This window comes from Notolabrus celidotus, chromosome 24 (assembly GCF_009762535.1).
Source record: "Notolabrus celidotus isolate fNotCel1 chromosome 24, fNotCel1.pri, whole genome shotgun sequence".
In the NCBI taxonomy this organism is placed as follows: domain Eukaryota; kingdom Metazoa; phylum Chordata; class Actinopteri; order Labriformes; family Labridae; genus Notolabrus; species Notolabrus celidotus.
This window is the reverse complement of record NC_048295.1, coordinates 8,639,346-8,663,148: the sequence shown is the minus strand read 5'-3', so window position 1 is coordinate 8,663,148 and position 23,803 is coordinate 8,639,346. Positions and strand designations below refer to the sequence as shown.

Genomic DNA, 23,803 nt, shown 5'->3' with positions numbered 1-23,803 from the left:
TTTGGGAAATTAAAATTTGAAGTTGGTAGAATGGTTGATATAATAGGAGCGGGCCTAACAGGAAAGAGGAAATGCAACCAAAAATAGTTTAAACAAATGCTGGAAACAAAGAATAAACAGAGCCCACTGGCATAGAAAATGAGTTATTAGGAGTTAAGGGAATTAACATAAAAGCAGTCGGAATTGGCAAAACAGGAAGTTATTTCAGCAGAGAGTCATTTTGAAAAGTAAGATTTGAGCATAAATATAAGAAACTTGTGAAACAATGCCTTCGTCTGCTGTAGGATAAACTGCAAACATGAGCCTGTCAAAGTAACCAGCTTACTACTTCAGTTATTTAACATATAACCTTATAGCCATCAGGTACACATGATAGGCCACTTTTAGAGGTGTCATTGTAAACAAGAGACAACTACCTCATTAATAATTACCTAACTCATTTTCAGATAGTATTCTATCTTAATTATTATATTGTCTCATATCATATCGTATCATAATGTCTTGTATTGTATCTTAAATAATCACAGCGAATCATATTGCAATGCAATACTCTTATAGCTTATTTAGCTCTCAGTCTTTTAGCATGACATCAAGCACATGGTGGAGCATTTTACAGGTGTTATTGCTGCAATCGTTACTCAAAATAACTCCCTCAGACACCATAATAACACAGATAAAAACATCTACATAAGTGACCGTTACTGAGTCCAGATAAGTGGGTGATTTTGTGTGCGTTGGTCAGGAATCAGACACTGTTAAACAGCTAAATTTGGATGTTCCAAATACTGTAAGCCTCTTTCAAGCTCTGTAACAATGTGATCCAGAGCTGGACCATGGCGAGGCGTCAAACTCTAATGGAACAAATGAAGAGGACATATACAAAGTAGTGCCAGAATAGACTCATCAATCCTCCTCTGTATAATGTAATATCCATCTCATTGAAACTCAGCTGCTCCACATGATCAGGCAATAACATTCATGAACAGAAGATGGCAGCAGAGGCAGGTGCTGGCTTTGAAACGGTCCTAACAGAGGCGGTGTGAGATGCTGGCAATGAAGATGAATGTGTGGGAACACATCCGCTTGGTCTTTGGAGATTGAAGTCTGGCTCTGTTTGAGAGAGAAAGAGAGAGAGAGAGAGAGAGAGAGAGAGAGAGAGAGAGAGAGAGAGAGAGAGAGAGAGAGAGAGAAGGAGGGTGGGAAAACAAACTAAACAAGAAATATGGTGAAGAAGAAGAAAGGCAGATGTTGTTTTCTTGACTTGGTGGTAGAATAAATGACTAAGCTGTGATGAATATGATGACACACTGTGTGTCTCTTTCTGGATGGAGGTTCAGTGTGTGATCTGACCCATATGAAGTTTCTGGGTCACCAAAGACCGGAGGAAGAGGAGGTGCAGGAGGAGGAGGCTGTATGTGGGTGTCATAATGAGTCGAGGATCCCAGAGGAACCCCCTCCCCTGCTCAATCACACTCACACACATGTCGGTACATACAAAAGCCCTTTCTGGGTTACGATGAGTCATGTCAAAGAAAGTGGGTTTTCCGGAATCAGGTTGCACCCAGTTCTCATGGAAGTGGGACAACAGCTCGCAGCAGGGCCCGCACCCATCAATCAGGTCAGAGGAAGGAGTCCCGCTGAGCCCAAGTCAATGGAAAAACTATCTCTGCTTGCACAGATTATCATTCCTTTTTGATGTACCAGCCTGCATTATCATCACCACTCTCCGACAGTTGGTTTGGTGTCATTAGAGGACACCGCGTCTGACTTTCAGTGATTTGTTGGCTGTCTAAAGTAGAGCTGAATGCAAATATTTCCACTCACACTGGGCTTAGGATCAAAAACCTGGCTGGGTTTGTATTGTAGGGATGGGACGAAATAGATTACAATATAAAGTCTGCCTGTCATGGGCATTTAGAGATCCTCTTCTAGATAATCAGAAACCATGAAGACATCAAATAAATGTTTTTAAGGCTATCACTAGAGGACAATCGCTGTATTGTGATATATTGACACCCCCATGGAAATGTGTCTCTCATTAAAAAACTTAGTGTATGATGAACTGTGACAGGTTTATAAAGTTTCAGTCTGCCATTCTGCTGCTCTGACACGGCTTGGTTTACAATGAGTTAGCTAAAAGACAAATCAAATGGTCCACATCTGTTACTGTCATCATTCTTCTGTGGTTATAAAAAAAACAAAACAGAAGTATCCCTAAAATGTTTTAAAAATGGATGTTTGAGGGTTAAGTCTTAGTTTCACTGTTAACTTTAGGTTTAGTTTGAGTTTCTTTTAAAGGGAATGCTGCCTAGTTGTCAGAGAATCCTCTCTCCCTTTTAAGGTTTAAGGGTTAGAATGAATGACGAAATATTTATAGGAATAAATTCTGGTTAACTGGTGAAAATAAATGTCTTCAAAGACTTTTCGTTTGTTTGTTTATCCATCAAACTGTCAATGAGGGAAGCAGAAACCCTTAAAGTAATACACCTCTCCTCTCAGATTATTCACCTCAGACGACATACCCTGCATGGAAATAAGAAGCTTAGTCATATAAATGATGTGAAATACAGGCAGATAGGCAAGATGCAGAAAAAGAGGGATACGTTTAATTTAAAAGAGCGATATCACATCCTATCTGCACTCCTACTGCATCTTCCTTTCCAAATGCATCCTTCAGAACTTGACTCTGAACCTGCAGTGTTTTCTTTCCAAGAATTTAAAACGCCTTGGCATCTCTTAGAATATTTTAGGAGGGGGGGTTGTGTGTGTGTGTGTGCCCTTGTGTATGAGAAAAAGAGCAGTGCTTAAATTGGGCCTCTCGTCTTAATGAATTCTGCATTGGAAAGTGCGGCATGCTTTTATTTCAATGTGTCAGTTACAGATCAGTGTCGATACAGGCCTTATTTTCCAGCAAGTTAGCAAGGGTTGCGGCTAATGAGCATTTCTACTGTCAGCTAATCTATAAAATGTCAGAACACTGTGGAAAAATACTCCTCACTGTTTCTCTGAGCCAACAGAGATGTCTCCACAATGCTTGTTTTTCTTTTCATGCACAAATTCATTTTTAAGTTAACTTTCAAATGATTAAGAGAATCGATAATAAGCAGTTACCGCCTCTTGGGTTTGAACAGTTACAAGAAGTCCAAACCTGTGGTGTTGGTCTTGTACAGAGTTTTCAAAATCAGCAAGTAAAAACAGAGCAATATTAACAAAACATAACCATGACATGTGGGCAATTAATGAATCTGAATCTCGTATCATACCATATCTTATCATATAGTATCGTATCGTACCATAATTTACCCAATCATATCTTATCATATAGTATCGCACCGTTTCGTATCGTATCTATCATATAGTATCCTATCGTATCTTATCATATAGTACCGTATCGTATTGTATCATATAGTATCGTATCTAATGTACTGTATCCTATCCTATTGTGTCCAACGTATCGGAACCGTATCCTATCCTTTCGTATCTAACGTACTGTATTGTATTGTACCGTATCCTAACGTATCTTATCATACCGTACCATATCGTATCGTATCTAATGTAATTTTATTATATCCAATGGTATTGCGTCATATGATATTGTACCTTATTGTATTGTGTTGTTTGGTACCATATCATGTCGTATCTATCCCATCCCATCCTCAGCTCTGTTTCCTGTGTATTCCTGTCATAATCATGTACAAAGTGCTCTTAAATGGAGTGTATGTACTTGCATGTCAAAGTGAAAGTGTACATACAGTATGTCAGCCTGGTACGTGTTGTTCTGTTTCTATATGTTCTCACAGCTCAGTGGGTTATGGATGTGAGCCGGCCCTGACTCAGTTTCAGCCAAGCACTTTTCAATCTGGCCTTTGCTCTCTCGACTGTTTGCTCTCCTTCTCCCTTGTTTGTTCTCGCCCTGTCTCCATCTTTCTCTCAGTCTATCTCCTGCTCTGTTGTCTCCCCTCTTGCATCACTGTCTGTCCCTCCATTGTCCCTGATTTTCATTTCTATGTTGTTGTTTCATTCTCTCTTCTTTGTGCACACACAGGCACCAAGCACACACTCAATGCCCCTCGACTCTTCTATTTCTCACGCCTCTCTTTCCCCGTGTCTATTCCTTTATGATATCATTGGCAGCAATGTTCTTTTCATTTTTGCTCTTTGATACGGTGTCACAAGGTTGTGGGAAGGAAAAAATGGGATGGAGAGATGATTTAGAAAATACAGATGAGACAGAAAAGGGTGTGAAAGAAAAATTCTGCTGAATTGAGACAGATGGCTGGAGGGCAGATGATGCCACTTGGGTTGAAAGGTTGAATGGATGATACGGAGGAGGGAGAGATGGAGGAATTGGGAGGTGTACAAAAAAAAAGTAAGAGGCCAGAGGTTTGATAGGGTGATTCGCAGTAGGGTTTTAGATGAAAGATGTACTGGGGAATGCAGTGGAGAAGGTTGAAAGAGCACACACGCCAGTTTTCCCTGAAGCTGTTGGATGGAGGAATGGAAGGGTGGGGAGGTGTGGAGCTTCAGAAGCACCTGGTGGCCCAAAGGATGAAAGTAGCAGATGGAGGTTGGTGGAGGAAAAGGAAAATGATGACAGTTTTTAAGGACAGACGACAAAACACCCAATGACCCCTGATTTAAGAAAGTGGTGTGCAAAAATCACCTCAGAGTTTAAACTCAATTTCTGTTATTTGTTGCACATTTCAACTCGAGTTTTTCATTTATATTGTGCAAAGAAGGTGTGTCATTTTGTACACACATGTCAAAAAATATCAGGTAACTCAGCGATAAATTCAACTGGTACTCGTAGTTTTTTCCTGACCCATGAAAACCCTCAGTATCTGTAAAAAGGATGAGCCAATGACCACAAAACTGGCGCTAAACTTTTACAGCATCCCATGAGATGAGATAAGACAGGACAGGAAGTAAGGCATGGCAAAGGCACACTGAGTTCTGAAGGTTGTGGATCTTAAATATCAGAACCAGTGAGGGTCTGTGGGACGTGTTGTGGGTCTCTGAGCTGGTTAGCAGGCAGTCTGACTCACCAGATGTGGGCTGCTGTGAGAAGCCTCCCGGCTAATTCCTCTCCCTTTTCTTCGCTCTGCTCCCCCTATGTTGCCGGATTCAAAGTTTATGAAAGCGAGAGTATACTGCTAATGATGGAAAACTTTCACAGGACACTGAAGAGTGGGCACTCAAGCAGGGTTTTCCAGCTCATTAAAATAATGCTGCTACAATTTCCAGTCGAAAGAGCACTTCTTGATATTTGTTGAAGCGGAGGATGAGGACTTTTTTTGATTGTCATATTTTGAGTGGAGAATAAATAGATATTTTGGAGTAAATGCTGTTGAATACATGATTAAAGGGGGCTTGATAGGGTTTCCACCAAGGAAACAATGCAGGGTAAGCTAATGCATTGCCTTTATTGTACTCAGAAATAAACATACTTCCTAAAAAAACAGTATCATAGACTATACTGTTCCCTATTCCTAGACTTGAATTCAGACTATTTCCTGTTCCTCTTTTTGCCATGCTAACTTCTTTGAAATCTATTGGCTTAAGCTAGCTTAGAGGAATCATGGATTTCAACTGAAAGATGGCAGCTAGCAGCCATAAAAATGCTAACTGGGGAAACACAAACTTAGTGATTGCAGAGAGTGAAAATTAATGTCTCAGAACATCAATGTATGAGTCAAAATTAAAGATGCCTTTTAACTTAAGAAATGTTAGCTTAAAAAAAAGGAGCATACATGAAACAAGGCTTGAAGTTAACTTAACTTGGTAGCTCCCAACTTCAAAAAGTTAAAGCACTAGCCAAAAAGTTAAAGCACTAGCCAAAAAGTTAAAGCACTAGCCCAGGAAATATTTAGAAGCACCACAACTATAATAAACATAGTAAAATTTCTTGTGTTGAAAACATCACCACCTCTGGGTCTACATACATGGTGTAAATGGCAAACACAGTGTTCCTTGCAGCCTTTGTCCTTCAGCGCACACAACCCAAACTTTACAGAGCCAAAACAGGACTTGATTAGCACTGCAGGATCATGACTGAGATTCTGCACATTTTTCTGCTATCTCTTTCTTGTTCTGGAATCATGTAAGCACAACAACATGATTGATATTTCATTTCCCACCCACCGCCTTTTTATTCCTGCATTTCCGCGAACAAAAATAACTCCTCTTGTTGATCTCCGTGCGTCTGCAAGTGATGGCCAAATACAGCCAATATAGCCCCAAATTAATAATAAACAGCATGTTGATTTGAAGGAAATATATCCTCCTCTCTGCTTCCGCTTGAAATGAATGGTCTCCACCTCCACTGCAGACACCACAGGAAACAGAGAAGACAAATTACCCGTCACATGGTCATGAAGACATTGGAACAAGTCGCCTTTTCAGCCTTGCATAAGCCTAATCAACCTTGTGCTAGATATTGAAGCTCACACGGAGCCATGACCTTTTCAGCCGGCTCTTGATTTGTCTGATTGCTAAAAGAAATTCAATCAACATGTTTATTCATATATTTACCTATGTGACTACAAACTGATTGTAGTTCTAATTGTGAGACATGTTTCAGCAGGTAAAGATAGTGTGAGGTAACCAATACTGGGAGAAAGGGAAATAACTCTCACACAGGAGTTGCAAAGCTATTTTAAATTTATGCTTTTGATGTTTTAATGTTTGATGTTTTTATTAGACAGTAACAAGACTAGTGTGCTTATCACATCTTTAAAGCATGCTGAGATGTTGCCCTGCCTGTGTGATCCTGAGTGTGAATATTCATGTTAGTACTTTATTTTGTCAGCTCAGTCGAACGCCGTGCAGAAATCTCTTTACAATGCCGACTCCTTTTCAACGCTGTTTGTTGCTGGGTTTGTAGTTGCCATGACCAACACTTCCCCTGAAGCACTCAGGGCTTAATGTTGTTGAGTTTCATTAAAAAGCTGCAGGGTGTCATGGTGGATCAGTGCTGCAATTGTGTCTGCAGTTTCAACACCCACTGACTGCTCCATCCCTCTCCCTCCCTGTATCTCGCTCTCGCTGTCACTCTTTCATCTTTATTTACATTCGCTGCATTTCGCTGACGCAACCTCACCGACTGGCAGAAAGTTACAGCAGAATATGCTCCAGTTCCTTTCATTTGCATCCTTTAATAAGGAGTCCAAGGATGGGGAAGTGAAACTGGAAGGATCATAGATTTGACATCGCTAAAAAACAAATAGAAGAGCAGAGTGTTTTTCTAAATCAGTACTCAGAGGCTGTTGTTTAAGCTCTTGTAAATGAAGATCCCCTTGGCATGCTAAAGTACATTTTTCAAGTAACGTTTAGTTTAGTTGAACTTAAAGCTGCTGTTGGTAGTCGTGATAAAGGTGTCTTCTTCCTGCTAACTTCAAGTGGCCCATTATAGTCGGTTCCTCCAGCAGCAACATGATCTCTGTGAACATGAAACCAAGTAAAACCCAACTCATCCAGAGACCCCACCAGGAATAATCATAACAAAAGAAAGTGTAAGGAGTGACACTCAGATGAAAGAGCGAGGGATGAGGCACAGGGAGAGAAGGTGGGAGGGCTGGGGAGGAGAGGGACAGGGCTCTGATTGCAGTTAATTGCTGTTCACATCCAGGGCGGGTCTAATCACTCTGAGGCTCTGTGTGTGTGTGTCAATGTGTGTGTATGTGTGTGTGTGTATGCTAATTCTTCCCCAGCCTCTGGGTATAGCCCTGAGCTCAGTGGAGCGATGGCTTGGTCTTGCTTTAGCCTTGGTTTATAATTAGCAAATAGATTATATTCCAGAAACCTCCGCTGCACCGTCCACGCCTCTGAAGTAGACAGGGACTCTTTTTTTTCAGCTTACATAAGACACAGAGCTAGGACCGTAGATAAGACCATATAAATAACTTTTCTTCCACTACTTAATTTTATGTGCCTGTGTGATATCTCTGTCCCCTATACAACCTATTTCCTCCTTGTGTGAGGTTGTTAAGAGAGAATCAGTTTTAATGTGTTGAAGTCAGCAGTCTGGATGAAAATGCAGGCGTTAGTTTAAAGCCAGAACCAGAGTCCCTGATCATTTTTAACTAAATTAACTCAGTGTTCAAATCAATTTGCAGCACAGCCGCACTAATCAGTTATTTTGTTGACTAATGCACTGATTGTTTTCTCATCTAGTCTATAAAATGTCAAAGTGCTGCCCAAAGCGACATCTTTAAATGTTTCTTTCAATTAAGGGTCCTGAACCATTATCTACCAGGACATATCAAGACGAGCTCCCACTCTGAACTGGGATGGATAGTTTTATTTAAGATATTACAGTCAATACATTTCTCTGAAGAATTGCCTCTTTAGTTTTAGTTCATTAAGTTATTGGAGGTGGCTGCTCTAGCTTTGAGCTTTGAGGGCTGGCTGAATAGGCCAGAATCTAATACTTACATATTGCTGGTGTATGAGCATGCTGGGAGTCATCCCTTGTATGTTATTATACATATACAGTAAAGATAGCTTTTTATTATGACTCTACTATAAGACAACTTTAATCTAGTTAATTCACAACTTAATTCCTCCAAATTCACAGATTTATTCTCATAAATGTTCAACTTAATTAAATAAATTTAGGACTTTATTATCGTAGTATTAAAAACTTTTTCCCATACACGTCTCATAACTTCATTCTGTTATATTTACAACTTTAACACAACTTTTCAACTTCATTCTCAAAAAGGATCATTTTTATTCTTAGAAATTTACAACTATAACACAAATTTTCTTTTGTGTAAATTTACAACTTTAACTTGTAAATTCTAAAAATGTATTTTCATGAATTTACAGCTCATAACTTCTTTCTGCTTTATTTATAACTTGACATAACTTTTCAACTTTATTCTCATAAATTTACAACTATAATGTAAAAAATGTAATCCTTTCTTACGTTAATGTATGTCTGTAACTTGTAAATTTACAATTTTATTCTAGAAAATGTACAACTTGCAAATGTCTAACTTTTTTCTTGGGAATTCATGACTCAGTGTATTCTTGTAAGTGTACACCTTATCTGTAGTGAAATACCAAAGTTTTTGTGGTGAGTTTATGACTTTAATTAATATGAATTGTAATCACAGCTATATTCTATTTCATCATAAACAGTGCATTAAGCACTGAAAGTGAGAAATACTTGAAAATTATGGATGTCTAGTTGAAGTACAACATTTAGATTTTAACATGTCTCATACTTAAAATAGACTATGTTGTAAAATAAGATATTTAACTGTTGAATTTCTTAACATTTCTGTTTCTTGGTTGAAAAAGAGCTTAGGTTGTTTTTTATTACAGGGCTAGAAGAGTGAGTTTAAGTGAGGATTTAGTTACAGTAAATGAGACAAAATGCAATGACATCTCCTTTCTCTCCTGGAAAACACTGTAATGGCTTTTTAATAGACCTTGAAGCCACCTACGCACCTCAACCATAAACTACAGCAACGCTAATAAAACACTGGAGAGGAGAGATTTACTGTAGGCCCGTATTGTCTCTGAAGCCGTGTGAGGGCTGTTGCCATGTGGCACATCACCAAAAACAACCCCAGCGCCTGCTCCCTTTTGGATCCTGACTTACAGTTTCAGAAATGCAACCCGAGAGTCGTAGAACTTTATGGCTGTGTGGAAACATCGCAGCGTCTCCCCCTCCCTCCTGAGACATTCTCCATCTGTTGTCTTCTATCAATTGATTTAAATAACGTTTATGAGCCGGGTGAAATTTAAGACTAGGCGCTGGATGGGGAGCTAAATTACTGTCATTTATATTCAGCCTTTACATAAACACCGCTCCATATCAATCACCATTTTAGGCACTAATATCCAAAGCAGCAGCTTGGTTCATGTGTTTTTCTATCATTGATTATTTGCACATCTTTGCAGAGTGGGTTGAGCTTAATTAGAGACCTTCTAATTCAAGTGTGCTGCTTGTCTTGCTCAGTTTACTCCATTAGATTTAATTTGACCAGGGCAGAAGTGCAGTTCAATCAGAATTTCGTCTTAATGAGCTAGTTTCACTTGGCTGGTCATTTTTCTAGCTGCAGGGCCTGATAGACTGTTAGTTGACTTGTTTACACTCCTTTAAGCTGGAATTAAATTTATTAAGTGGCTTTAGTCTTGTGACACACTGGATCTAACACTCAGCAACAACAAAGGGACAAAAATGCAAATACTGCTGTTCTCCACACAACTGTGACACCCCAAAAAAATGGAATCCAGGTGTTGTGATTAGTTTTTTTAATGGAAATAATTGCCTTCAGCACTTAGCAACATGTGGCCAACAGATGCAGTGTCAGCTTGGAATTGTCGGATTAATTTCAGGGATCAAGTTGAGGCTCAGTATTGCCAGATTTGCCAGGAGCACATGAATTTGTCGTGGGGACTGTGGTGCCAAAACTGAATCGCAGCAAGTGACATCAGCAAAGAATGGATCATAGAGTGGGAACACCATGAGAGGGGATACTGCAACATGTGAAAATGTGGTTCAGTATAACTGGGAATCCTTTCTTCTATAGTTACTACAACATAATCAGATTTGATGTAATATTTAAGCTTCATGGATGTTTTAAGGTAGTTGTAGGAACTTAGTTGTGTTGCTAGATGTTTAACCGGCTTGCATTGGCTTCACTTTTCAACACTGGATGTGATGTGCTGCTTGTTATACCCATTACTATGACTGAGATTTAACATTGCTTATAGCCATTTGACTGACATGTAAAAAAGATATTGGTTCAACATTAAAATGTTATTGGAGTAGTATCAATCTTCCCAAACTCAAACTATTACTTTAAAACACACACACTCCTTAAGCCTTATTATGGTATTAATTGTCATTCTAAACATGTTGACTGCAGTGATAGATGTTTACTTGCCTTTGTGGTCCCAAATTAGAGCAGCTTTAAGTCTCGCTGCTTAGGCAACCAGGGTTGTAGGCACATTTCAGTGAATAAAATATTCCTTTAATTTGAGACAATTAACAATTTAATTAGCCCTCAGGTTGTTTGAATACATTGTATGCTTTTGTAGTGTAATTCAATGCCACTTTGGGGGTTCTGTCTTTGATCAGCATTAAAAGAAGAAAAGAAAGAAGTACTTTTAAAGTCCTGTAGAATATTAAAAGAGGTTTATTCATGTCATGTTTGGCTTTAATAGAGGACTTATTGAACCATGCCAGGTAATAATAGTAGATAGATACTACAAAAGCCACTTTTTGGGACTCCTACTGTGTGTTGTAGTTATATTCCACTGTCTCTTGAGCTAAAAGACTCACTTTGCTTTGTTAGAATGGCAAAAAAGGACAAAATACAAACTCCAAAATTCTCTACATAATTTTGACTGGCATTTGTTGTCATCTGTCAATCCATCATATGTCAAAGTTTTAGAAGTGTGCTACTTTCTGACATAAAAGGAAACAATTGTCAAAGACTTTTTGTTATTGTTTTTATGCAAATTCTCAATATTGTGCAAAGACTCAGTGTTTTTCATGATTACCATTTAGGAGAACAACTGGATCCCTGTTGAAAATATTGCAAATTGCTAGAAAATCAAACGCTGAAGCAGCTTTGTGTCCTTAGTTGTCCTTGTGTGTGTTCACTCAAAGGTAACCATTTAAATAATGAGATTAAGCTACATCACAAGCTAGCAGAGGAGAGGCACATTCTTACTCTCATTAAATTAGTAGTCCACGACCACACTTTAAAAATACACAACTATATGTACAGGACAACATCAAGGGAAAACATGTCCTGCTTTGTCCACAGGGGGCGCCAAACTCAACACAAACTAAAAGTTCCTTACTGCAGCTTTAAATACAAAAAGTTTGCCTTAAGTAATGTGGAGTTTAATTTGTAAGATATCTGATAGAAGAAGAGAACAAGCCTGAGAATCTTTACTCAACGTGACCGCCTCAGATGTTTCAAAGTACAGTGAAGCACAGAAATCTGTTCATCAAACCCATGAGTGTAATTCAGTCTGTACCCAGGTACTCGCTTATTGCATTAATTAAACCACTGCAGAAGACTGCTGGTGGACTGTTACTTCTAATAATAGCAATTCCAATTATCACATTTCTACAGAGGAGTGAGTTAATGCATCTAAATGATCCCAGAGACGTACAATAGCGAGGGTATTATCACAGCACAGTGGGCCTGACTGGAGGCTGTCGCGTGGATCTCAGGCAGGTTAATTGCTCGCCGGGCCGAGGTTTTTTCCGAGTGAGAATGCTTTTAATAAGTAAACAAAAACTCACAATTAAATTACCCGCAGGATTATATCACTCAGGGCAGGGTTGTACAAGTCTTTAATAAGTAAACAAACAGAAGGATTGGATTAGCTCGTGGGTTGTGTTCCTCGGGGCGATCGTACGAGTGGATTCAAACAGGCTTTTATTTTGTCGACCAGCTTGGGAACGTTTCGGCGCTGACAGTGATCTCAAGTCCCCCTGGCTTGTTAGTTTAATCAAACATCACTGGAGTAGATTACTAAGGCCTTCCGCTGTAATCTCTCCCTTTATTCCTTTCAGTCGACTGTATCCCACACACTCACACACACACACACACACACACGGACTCCCAGCAGGACCAGCACACATGTGCAAACTACTGCGTGAAAAGACAGATTGTTTTAGCTGACTAACAGTTCATCAAGCTGCTCTGAGTTAAAAAGCATGTAATCACAACATGGGTGTGTGTGAGTGTGTGTTCCTGTACTTCCGGATGTGTGTGTCCACAGTGCGAACACTCTCTGTCTGAATCCGTGTGTCATTAATGCACCGCTCATTAAGCTAATGACTCCGCCCTCTGCGGGAGCGCTCTCGGCGGGAAACATGCATACATTTATCGTTGCTGGCAGCGGGACAATACAGATGCCATAGCAACTGCAGCCAGGATACAATACAGTAGGCGCAGAGGCTCTTGGCAACTTGGGCGCCTCCCCAAAAGCTCCCTGAGAGCCTGAAGGCAGCTGGAGCTGACACATGGCTACAGTGTTTAGCAGTGTGTGTAGAGAGAGAGGGCAGAGCATCAGATTCCAGCCTCCACTGTGGAGCTGCTCTATCTCAGAAACTTAGTTCAGGGCGCTCGTGATAGAAATTGCAGCCGAGTGTTTGCCTGAGGCGACTTTTTGTGAGCTGCTGATACAGAGAACTCAAGGCTAAGCAGAAGTGCTCATGACGCAGCACAAGTGGAATAAGTAATTCGGATGAAGAGTGGACAGGGAGTCAAAACGCTTCAGAGAAAGACTTGAAGAGTTGATTGAAGGACTGGGTTTTTCAAATCAACTTTAATCAGCACTTAGGATGGAAGACTCCTCCATGCATGGAGCCTTACTCATACAGTTTTTCCCTATCTATCAACCATGTGATCAAGACCCCTTTGGGCTTATGTAGATCTGAACAGAGGCCAGATACCACTCTTTTGACGTCATGTGCCTCCTTTCATTGACAATCCCATCACCTGTCGATTGGTTGAAATGCAGTTTAAAGAGAAAGTTCAATTTTACACATATTTTTAAGAGTTGGGTTGAATAAGGGAATTCACAATAGTGATGGGATGCCGGTTAGCTCCGCCCCTTTGTTGAGAAACCTGCAGGTGAACTGGGAGGCTATGCTATCGACTGCTGGAGTCTAACCGAAACATTGAAGTCGGTGTAAGCAACTCTGCATTTGGCCATTTTTTAGCTTTGCTGTCAGGAAGCCCTTTTTTGGGCGACACCAATGTGTGCAGAACACCGCTCATTCAAAAAACGTCCAACAAAGATGAAAAGTTTCAGTTAACGTGACATCTCTCTGTAGATACATGATCAGAGTGTTGCAGTGGAAGTCTCATGTTCATGTTCGACTCGTTGTATCATCTGCATACAGCATTTCAGCTCACTTTGACTACATGTAGTGGATTATATAGTTTCGGCAGATAATAATGCATCCCTCATTGGTTGAAAAAAGCCTCATGTGTAGCGTCCACGTCTGTTGTATACGTTGAAGAGATGACCTGCAGCAGACCTTTATTATACTCTTAAATGAATGATCCCTCTGTATGCTCTAATCAAGAAAGCCAGTGATTAATCGCCCCTATTTTGAAAAGCATGCCCAGGTGGCTTTCATACATTAACCTACACACTCAGGTGTTGCGCTAACACACACATGCTGCATGCACACACACACACACACACACACACTCGCCTGCACATTCCTATACATACACTCTGGAGAACCGTCTCCTTAATGGCCCTGCTCTCAAGTCCCCAACTGCGATAAGTGAATTTTAATTAAGAGAATATTGAGAATTGTAATAAATTATTTTAATGACCTGCAAATGGTTTTTTGCCTCTCTGCGGAGAGAGGGAGAAGGAGAGAGGACACACACCAGCGGTTTCGCCAGGGCACGGAAGAGGAGTGTGAATTGCTGCGGTTTGAGCCAAATTACACAAATCAGTCTGTTTCTTGTGAGTGTTATTTATGTTTTATGGTGATCCATGCTCCAGGCTTTTTAAATTACCTTCATATTCGTGCGCTTTCTCTGATTGAAGTTATCTGTTTTGATTCCTGGTTACTTTATTCTGATTATAATCGTTTAATCGACACTCTTTATGCGTAATATGTTTTTAATAATCAAGTGTTTAGCTACTGTAAGAGTGCTTCCTGTGTGCGCCTACTTGTGTGTGTTGTGTGTGTACCCGAGCCAGATAAACTACACAACAGATTGCGGTGATTTTCAGCCAGCTGGTCCGGCTGTGTTCCTATCTGTCACCCCCTGCCAACGCACACACACACACCCTCTCACACACACTGACACACACGGGGAGGTCATCCTGAAACCAATCAAAAGCCCTTAACGAGGTGCCCCAGCCAATGACCGAGCAGGATCCCTGCCATTTCCCGTCCTGGCTGAGTAATGGCGGCGCTTAATGACGCCGGCGATCGCTGTAAATAAAGGCATATGCTTGCAAGCTGAGGACGCGCCAACCCAACACGGGGTTGTGTGTCATGTAGGCAGACTTACTCAGCTGCTGGGGAGGATGAACTGTGTTGCAGGATTTTGTTTTGCTCTTACAGGTTTGGCAGGCGTGAGGCTGGCAAAAGCAAGCGAGCCCAGAATAGTATTATGTATTCCCAGGTCTGCTGAGGGATAATTACAGTACAGTCACAGAAAAACACTTCAGGCCAGGAGCAGGGGATGACACAGGAATACAGAAGACGTCACAGGACATCACAGGACACATGGTATTCAGATTGTGTCATCTGAAGCATCCCACCAGGCGAGATACACACACACACACGTAGCCCTGAACACACAAGAGTTTCATCAAACCCAGCAGAGAGCAGGGTCTGCAGCATCCTTGGAGCAATTTTTGGCTCAGCGGCTCGCTCCAGGGCTGATCAGAGGCCGCGGTGGGCATTACAGATGAAAAACCCAGACTCAGTCCAATCCCCCAGATCCAAGCTGCACTACTACAACCTCCAGGCAAGCGCCGGAGATCAGACCAGCTGCCCTCCGGTTATTGGTAATCCTCTCCCACTTCAGGGGCCGACCTGCCCCCAGGAGGTCGGCGAAACAAAACCCTGCACGGTTTCAGCACAGGTCCTGTCTCATGTCAGGTTTCATTATGTGGTTAGTGGCTCCACTATGGAGCTACAGGTCACATGCAGGGAGAATATTAATGAGAGCCATGTGGAAACAATGTGTACATCTCATACTTGGACATAGATGGAGCTTTGCATTGAAAGAAGAGGTGTAAAGATAAGGTGTGGGTGTAACCTTTAGCTGGGCTCCATCTCTTTTCCTCTTGCTAGTTTGAGTCAGTATTTCCAACATGGCGACCGCCACCAATGGATGGGGTGCTCATATTTCCTTCATTTTTGTGACCTAATCAAGTCATCCCTCATGGCTTCTCCGATTGACTTGTTTTTAAAATCTGCTTTGGTCTGATTCTGACCCACATATTGTTCACTTCAACAGATCTGCCAGTTTTATTTTCACAAAGCATTCCATTCAGGAAGAAATCCAAAGTCTGTGGCTACACAGAACGAAGAACAGAATATTCAGCAGCAAGTAAATCAACCAAGAAATAGGTGCATTACAAACGCAGCAGGTGTAGAGGAGCCACTCAAATCCACTGTAACACAATGTATTTGTCTTCATCTTCATCCCTGATTTACCGACTGAAAAGGCTTGAACCACGCTGGGAGCGGACAGGTGTGTTCTGGCGGCAGAATATTTTCACTTAAGCGGTTGTCTGTGCCCCAGCCCTTTTCATCCGTCTTTTGTTTGGTGTGCTTTGTATCTCACTTGAGGGAGTGTTTTCGAGAGATAAAATTGGCACTCTGTCAGAGAAGTTGATTGATGCTGGCTCTCACTGTTAAAGTCTGGCGCTGGATGCTTTGGGATTTAAAGTAATACCTTTATAAAAAAAAGAGAGAGATGATTAATTGTGGCACAAATATCCCCAAGCCTTGATGATTCTTGCTCAAGTTGTGTTTTTGGCTGTTGATACACAGGGTTTTATTGAATTTATTACCCAGGTAATGTTAGGTAGGGGACACTTGCTGCTTCACAATGACATTTCTTCTGACAGTGGGATTGTTTTGGCAAAATGACCACATTTCAAGTCTTTGTGTTATCAGGAATCAAAGACCTCAGCAGTGTGGACGGTCACATGGAAACTACATCAAATGGATCCACCTACTGGAGATGTTTGGCTTCCATCTGTGTGATTTCCATAGATTTAACAAACACATGTTTGGGAATCATCTCACTCAAACTTACCTGCATTAGTTTCTCAAGTTCTCGCACTCATAATGACCACCCTCGGGAGCTCCAGTGACTGTCTGTACTATCAATTTGCTAATATGGCACTGAAGTCTTGCTTCAACATTTCAACAACTAATTCCTCCAGTTTGGAGCAGCGCTGTCCCTGTGGGGGTTACTAAAGTTCAACCTGCCTTTCTTCCTCCCTCCATGTCACTTTCCATTTCATTAAGACCCAGTTTAACGCCTAAAAATCTGATGTTAGTGACAGCATATCCAACACGGGAATGCTCAAATTGGACTTGATATTACAGGCCTTGTTAATTTTTACTAAGAATCTGATGAAGTGGCAGTTTGTTACCTAAGAGCAGGGATGAAAGAAGTGCTGAACTTCTTTACTTTAAGTTCCCTTGACATCAAAATCAATGTTAAGTCTTTTATTCTTGCATGTGTGGCGGGTTGACACAAATACACAACCATCTGGCTCCAATACTAGACATTTAGTTTATCAAGGAAGTTGGTGAAGACCAAAATGGAGCAAAAATAAAGTAGTTTTCAGGCTATAGTTCATCAAGTAGACAAAGAAATGACGTGATTGCCGTAGCAACTTCCTCTGGTTTATATTAAGGTTAAGGTTCTAATGTTTATAGCAATTTCTTGTGACTATAGGAGGATATACTAAAATGAAATATTTAAAGTTGAATGACAGAAGTATCATTGCATAAATAACCCAAATTATTAAAGATAAATTAACATCATAATTTGCTACAAGCGTTTAGAAGCAAGATAATATTTCTGGGGGTGGTGGAGACCAAAAATGGAGCAATAAGTGGGGCATTTATTCGGGCAAAATGAACCAAGTAGACATATTGAACAGTTGAATAAATGGTGATTTTGTTTGCTAAAATGTTGACTTCATCAACTTTCAAGGTTTTGATGTTTTAGGTTGTTCCTTGTGTCCCTGAGTGAGCGAACTGAAATTAGAAAAAGTAAAAGTACCCCTTTAAGAGAGGTATATGATTTATTATTAATGGGTCATCATTGCAGATGCATTAACGTGCACACAGCATCCTAATGCTGTAGCTGGTTGAACTGAAGTGGAGCTAATGGACTATTGTCGGGGCTAATCAGCTGGAAACATCTGGACAGTAACCGTAAAAGAGAGACAGTCTGTCCTCCACAACCTTGACCAGAACGCCTCACACTCTGCAGGCGCAGCGGCTCTGCTCAGAAACCAGTGGATCCATGATGTTATACTAGGACTTTCCCAGGTGTGAATGTGTGTGATTTAACCTTCAGTCCCCTTGCTGTAAACAACAACACATCTTTACCCGAGGTGTGGAGTGCTCCTAACTTTGTCTCTGGGGTTTTTGATGACTTCACAGTCACCAGGGGAGGTCTGCGGCCACACAGTCCACAGCACTCCGACCAGTCAGTGCATTATCCTGTCAGTGAAGTTTAATGTCCACCAGATAAGACCGCACTTGACAGAACTAGTTTTATATGACGGATAGCTTTATTCCCACTGCAGACAAAACAGCTCCATCCTCCCGGCCTTCATCAAGGTCTGTGAATAATGGCCGCTCCTCCTGCTGTAACACACGGAGGATACGCATTAACACTCTTTCTGCTGTTATCACCTTAGGAGGGATCCTCTAATAGGCAAAATGCAAATGTCTTCATTCAATATTCATTCCCAGTGTTAAATATATAGTGTTTATGTGGCACAGGAGCAGGCAGGGGAAGACGCACATTAAAGAATGAATCACATGGAATGAGATTTCTACCCAAAATCCTTCAGTGTGAGGCTGCCCATAGATCTGATAATGCTGTAGCCCGCAGCGTCTGAGTTTTTACATCACTTCCATGTTAAGTTTTATCTGTCTGCCATTACAGTTTGTAATTTTGAGAACAGGGCGTTATTTAAAATACTGATTTGTTTTTGATTTATGGCGTGAAATAGGAATGTGACCTGTTAGACTCGTAACTGGGACAATGTTCCTGTCTTATATCCTTGATGTAATGTTTGAATATCACTCTCTGGTTTTTGACACATACATTTTGAGTGAAATATAACTGGAATTTATTTAGGGTCAAACTTTCTCCTAATGTAGGACATGCTATTACGTTGAGCTACACTTGGACATCACCAATGGACACTCACAATTATAGAAAGTTAGTAAGTGTTCTTTATGTTTCTTGTCATGGTTTCTTCTCTACTCAGCTTAACTAGTAAAAGATGCAACAGGTGCCTCCATTTGTGGACAGAGCTGTCAATCATGACGTCTTAAAAGAGTCACATCCTCTCTTTTTAGCATCAAATAACAAAGTAAAACTAAACTTCTATGTAAAAGAAACACTTGCACATAATTCAACATAATAAGAACTAACTATAGTGACAGAAAATATGTTTCAGGAAAATGTATATGGCTTGTATTTGAATTTTCGAGTTGGCCCCATGTTCCATCTGTTCATATGGAGGAGGCGGCGGCTTTATTACTTTCTGCTTTTGCAGCAGGCCACCAGAGGGAGCTTTAAACTTTTTGGTTTCACTTCTGGGGAGCAGTTGTGCCTTCTTCTTATACAGTCTTTGGTTGCTACCTCTCTTAATTGACAGATTGTTATTGAGTTTCAATTACAAGTTAGCCCCGCCCACAGAGCGTACCATGCTTTATTGTTTAATTCACCCCAAATTGGACCAGAGTTTACAAAGTTAACAAGATATTCTGCTTAGATTAATCGGTAGAACTAACTCCTTGGATAGTTTTCTCACCTTTTGGATCTGCTCCTTAAACTTTTACTCATTCAATAGTGTATTAATGAAATACAGCCCTGGTGGTATTACTTTAATTTGTGTGTTTTCTTTCTTTTCATCAACAATGCCCAAGTCAATACAATATTATCACAATGTTTCTTTTTATTGTAATTTCTAAGTAAAGTAATGGTGTTGTGCACAGCAACGACTCCCCAACATCTTAAAGCAGGAAACATCCCAATTATACAGCAGGAGTTATGTTTTTTTTTATGCTTTTAATGTTTCCATATGGCCCCTTTTTATTTCTTCTCATTGTAACTGTCAAACGAAAAAAAAAAAGTAAATGAGCCTGCTTCACTGTTTTAATTATAAAGAGTCTTGCAGTGCAATTTAAAATAATGATTAAGTACACACTTGGCAGCACAAGCCTCACGCTGTAACAGCTTTTTAACTGCTTAACCCCAAAAGCCCAATAATGTGTAATGTTTGGCAAAGTGTACGAGCAGAGAATAGCAGCTTTATTTGGTATGTAAGAAAAAATGTGATTTAACATTTGTTCTACGTCATAAAAAACAAAGGCAATGTGCCCTGGACTGAAGTACACCGGCCATTAAAGTTACATGTTAGCTATGAACACAGATTCTAATTTCTGTCACTGCTAACCTCCTTATGATCCCTGTGCCTGCTTAAGTACGTTAGCTTTGGACATAACTTTACACATCTCTGATACGGTTGTGATTTGGATTATTTAGGTCCACCTGTACAAAGATCTGCATGAAATATGTTCCAGATAAAACCCAACAATTATTGTTTTCTGAGTTTTGTGTGTCTGTGGAAGGTGCATGTGTCTGATGAGCTCTCAGTCCTGTCGTGAATTAGATGACCCATCAGGAAATGAGCTGATATTCTATTCATGAGTAGCAAAATACACTTTGCAAAGCGGAGCAGAGATCAAGTCACCACAGTGAAGATCTTTAAGCGTGATAATTGTCCCTCATTTAAGTTTCATCTCATTTGGATATTTCAAAATCATACTCTGCTCTCTTTGGTTTTGATGAATGTTTCTGAGCGCTGAAAGCAGAAGCAGTGGTTCAAAGTCAACAGACAACACTGGACACATATATTTTAGGAATTTAGCAAGGGTGAAATTGGCCTGTGAAAATAACAGCTTGCATGTGGTCGGCTGCAATTTGTTCCACCCCTCCAAACAAATGAAAGGCTTGATTTTTCAAAAAGAGGTATTTATCCTTTAAAAAACATGAACACCCACTCTCTCTGAATGATTGTGAACAGAACTTAGCCCAATGATGGTTGATTATAAACCACCAACCATGTGAAGACAATCATTCACAAATTACAACACTTAAGAGAATGCAGTCTTCTATGTTTTTGGAATGAACAGCATCCATCACCAAGCCATAGAATAACAAGCTGAGTTTTCAGCTTACCAAAAAGAAGAACAGAGGGAACTGGGATTTATTTAATTTTTCATTAAAGTCAAAGCATCATCAGTCAAGCTGATGAGCTGTCTTCAGAATGTTTTCATTCTGAAATGATTCTGATATCAAATCCTGTCCAAAAATCGCCCATAAAACTGATAGATGAAGCATTAACTTTGCTGAGAGATGTTTCTGGTTCCTCGCTGTAGGGAAGCAACTCAGGCCCATAATGGCTGATTGTACTGCTGCTCGCTGTCTTCAACTGAGAGACAAATCTTCTTATATAAGTGTGTAAGAAGTGAGAGAGTGAAATGAAAGCCTGTGTTGTTAACAGGCTGGACTATAGCATGATACTCCAAAGAAGGATGCATTATGGGAATTGTCGGATAAAGCATTTCTGTCTACTTTGACTTGTTTTCTTTATCTTTTAAAAGTGCCACACCAAATCGCCTGAGTATCCCCATGCACTTCTGAGGCAGTGATTACTGTACTTGCCAAGATTTTGTTTTTCATTTTGAGCAATCTACTTCGAGGTCGTTCAACAAAAGGTGGACAAATGCAATTCTAATCCAATATCCTTCTGGTCAAATTAAATTAAAATGTCTGAACGGTCCATTAGCAGTCGTTTTGAAACAGCCCAGGCTCTGTATAAAGCTACCAAATTAAGTGGCTTCAAGCTGACTGTATGGAAGCCCTGAGTGGACACACAGCCACATATTTAATTTACTTTAACTTCCTGGGATAATTGGAACTTTTGGTGTTGTATTTACATAATGAGTTCTTAAGACCTTACTTACTTTGCTTGTTATCTGAAGGTAACAAAGCTTGTTTTCGTTTGACAACAGGATACTTTTCTGGCAATCTAAGCCAGGGGTTCCCAAACTTTTCAGCCTGCGACCCCTAAAACACAGGTGCCAAAGACTTGCGACCCCCACTGTCCCTCAAAGTGATTTAATGTGGCTTCATTTAGCTGGTCTGCAGAAAATTAGCCTACCTATATGAGCATGTGGGTGTGTTTTTACTGCTACTGATGCTTTTGATAATTAACTGGTCACTAACCCTAAACTTAGGAGTCACCAGGCAAAAAGAAAGGCAGAAAACTCATTACACTTTATATATTCAAGGTTTTATTTCAATTTTAGCTACTATTTTTGTTGATATTTCTTACTATAATGGATAAAATGTTCTATTTTTAAATAACTTGAAAAAAAAAAACACCTTAGATCTTGGAAAACAGCCCCAATGAACTTATTATCACTGAAATATGGATTATGTAAATATGTAGATGCATGTCCCCCTTGGGCTTCCGTAGTAGACTGCACAATACTGTTGTTCACTGACATGCTTTGCAGTTAAAAGTAAAATTCCACCTTTTGCTCACTTTTAATAAGTTGGTAGAGTGGTTTTCCTTAAAAGGAGTGTCATGATTTTTGGGGGCGGGGCTTCTGAGAGTTGTTTTTAAAAATTGCATACCGCTCCTTTAAATTTTAAAGTGTCTTTTTTACGTTAGGGAGTCCAGGCAGCTGAAACTTGACTGACTAAAGTTGTGAACGCAGCACTTGTAGGACACTTCTTGTATAACTACATTATCACAGTGTGGCACCACAGCAGAGCCACTATTAACTGTATTGACGGTGGAGTTTTAGACTCAGCTTGTCGTTCTCTGATGACAGAGAGAGGGGGGAGAAACAGCAGGAGAGAGAGAGAGGGAGAGAGAGAGAGACTTTGCCTGTTTAACACCGGACCTCGCCAGACGGTGAGAGCACCGCCGCCGGAGGAGGAGGATGAGGAGGAGGAGGAGTCTCGGCCGCTCTGTTAGCGGCACCGGGAGGCTCTGAAACACCGGGACTATTTGTGAGTGACAGCGCACGGAGTAACGACCGCAGCACTTGGACACACTTGTTCACTGAAGCCTCCTTTGCTGGCTCGTGGACGCACGCTCTGAACGCGCACCTGCAGCCGTCGTGTTCCGCGCGAGCACCTGGATAGCCAGAGGGTCTGTTATTACGCACGTCCTTATTTTGTGGATTTAGGAGACCACTTCACCTGTTCAGCTGTGCCGAGCTCCAGAGCGGCTCAGCCCGGCTCGGCTCACCGGGATTAAGATGGCAAGCTGCTAGAATGGCACGTTTTCAGGTAAGACCCTGGAATAAGTGCTCCCCCAGTTGAAGAAGTATGCCTTTCCCTGCTTTTTGCTCGCAGGTTATTTCAACCAAACAAGCCTGAGCTAACATGCAGGTCTTGAGAGCACCTGTGCACAGAGGCAGACATGTGTGAGTGAGTTTGGGGAATTTCTGCAGCTCTTAACACCCATGGTAATAAACTCATGACAGCATGGTGCAGGAGATGGCATTCCTCAGCATACAGTGCGTGTGTCTGGTCTGGTCTGGTCATTGCATTATAAATTGATAAATTGCTTCCTCATCAGCTCATTGACATGTGTTCCAATCCAATCCATTTTATTTATATAGCACAGTTTAAAAACAACAATGTTACCAAAGTGCTGCACAACAAAGAAGTAAATAACAACAACATTTAAAATACAGTAAATTAAAAGACAAACAGAGACCAACACAAACTTACATGCTGTATTAAAAGCCAAGGAGTAAAAATGAGTTTTAAGATTGAAAAGTATCCAGGGTGGGGGCCATTTTGACTTGGGTGGGTAGCTCATTCCACAGTTTAGGAGCTACCACTGAAAAGGCTCGGTCACCCCTCGTCTTATGCCGGCTTTTTGGCACGACATCTGATCAGCAGACCTCAGTGCTCCCTAAGTGTGGTTAAATACAAAGAGAGGGAGAGTGTGCCTTTCACCTGAAGGCATCCAGACTCAGCTG

At 40.7% G+C, this 23,803-nt stretch overlaps 1 protein-coding gene across 2 annotated transcripts in view; it reads left to right on the top strand.

Moving 5' to 3' along the window:
• dmd (dystrophin) overlaps positions 1 to 23,803 on the top strand; it is a 234,151-nt gene that overhangs the window by 6,288 nt on the left and 204,060 nt on the right. The window contains exon 1 of one of the 2 annotated variants that reach the window (XM_034677505.1): positions 22,720 to 23,102. The exons of the other annotated variant lie outside the window; for it this stretch is intronic. The gene's annotated coding sequence lies outside the window, so the exon portion shown is untranslated. Of the gene's footprint in view, positions 1 to 22,719; positions 23,103 to 23,803 lie in introns of those variants that run through there. 2 annotated transcript variants of the gene reach the window in all.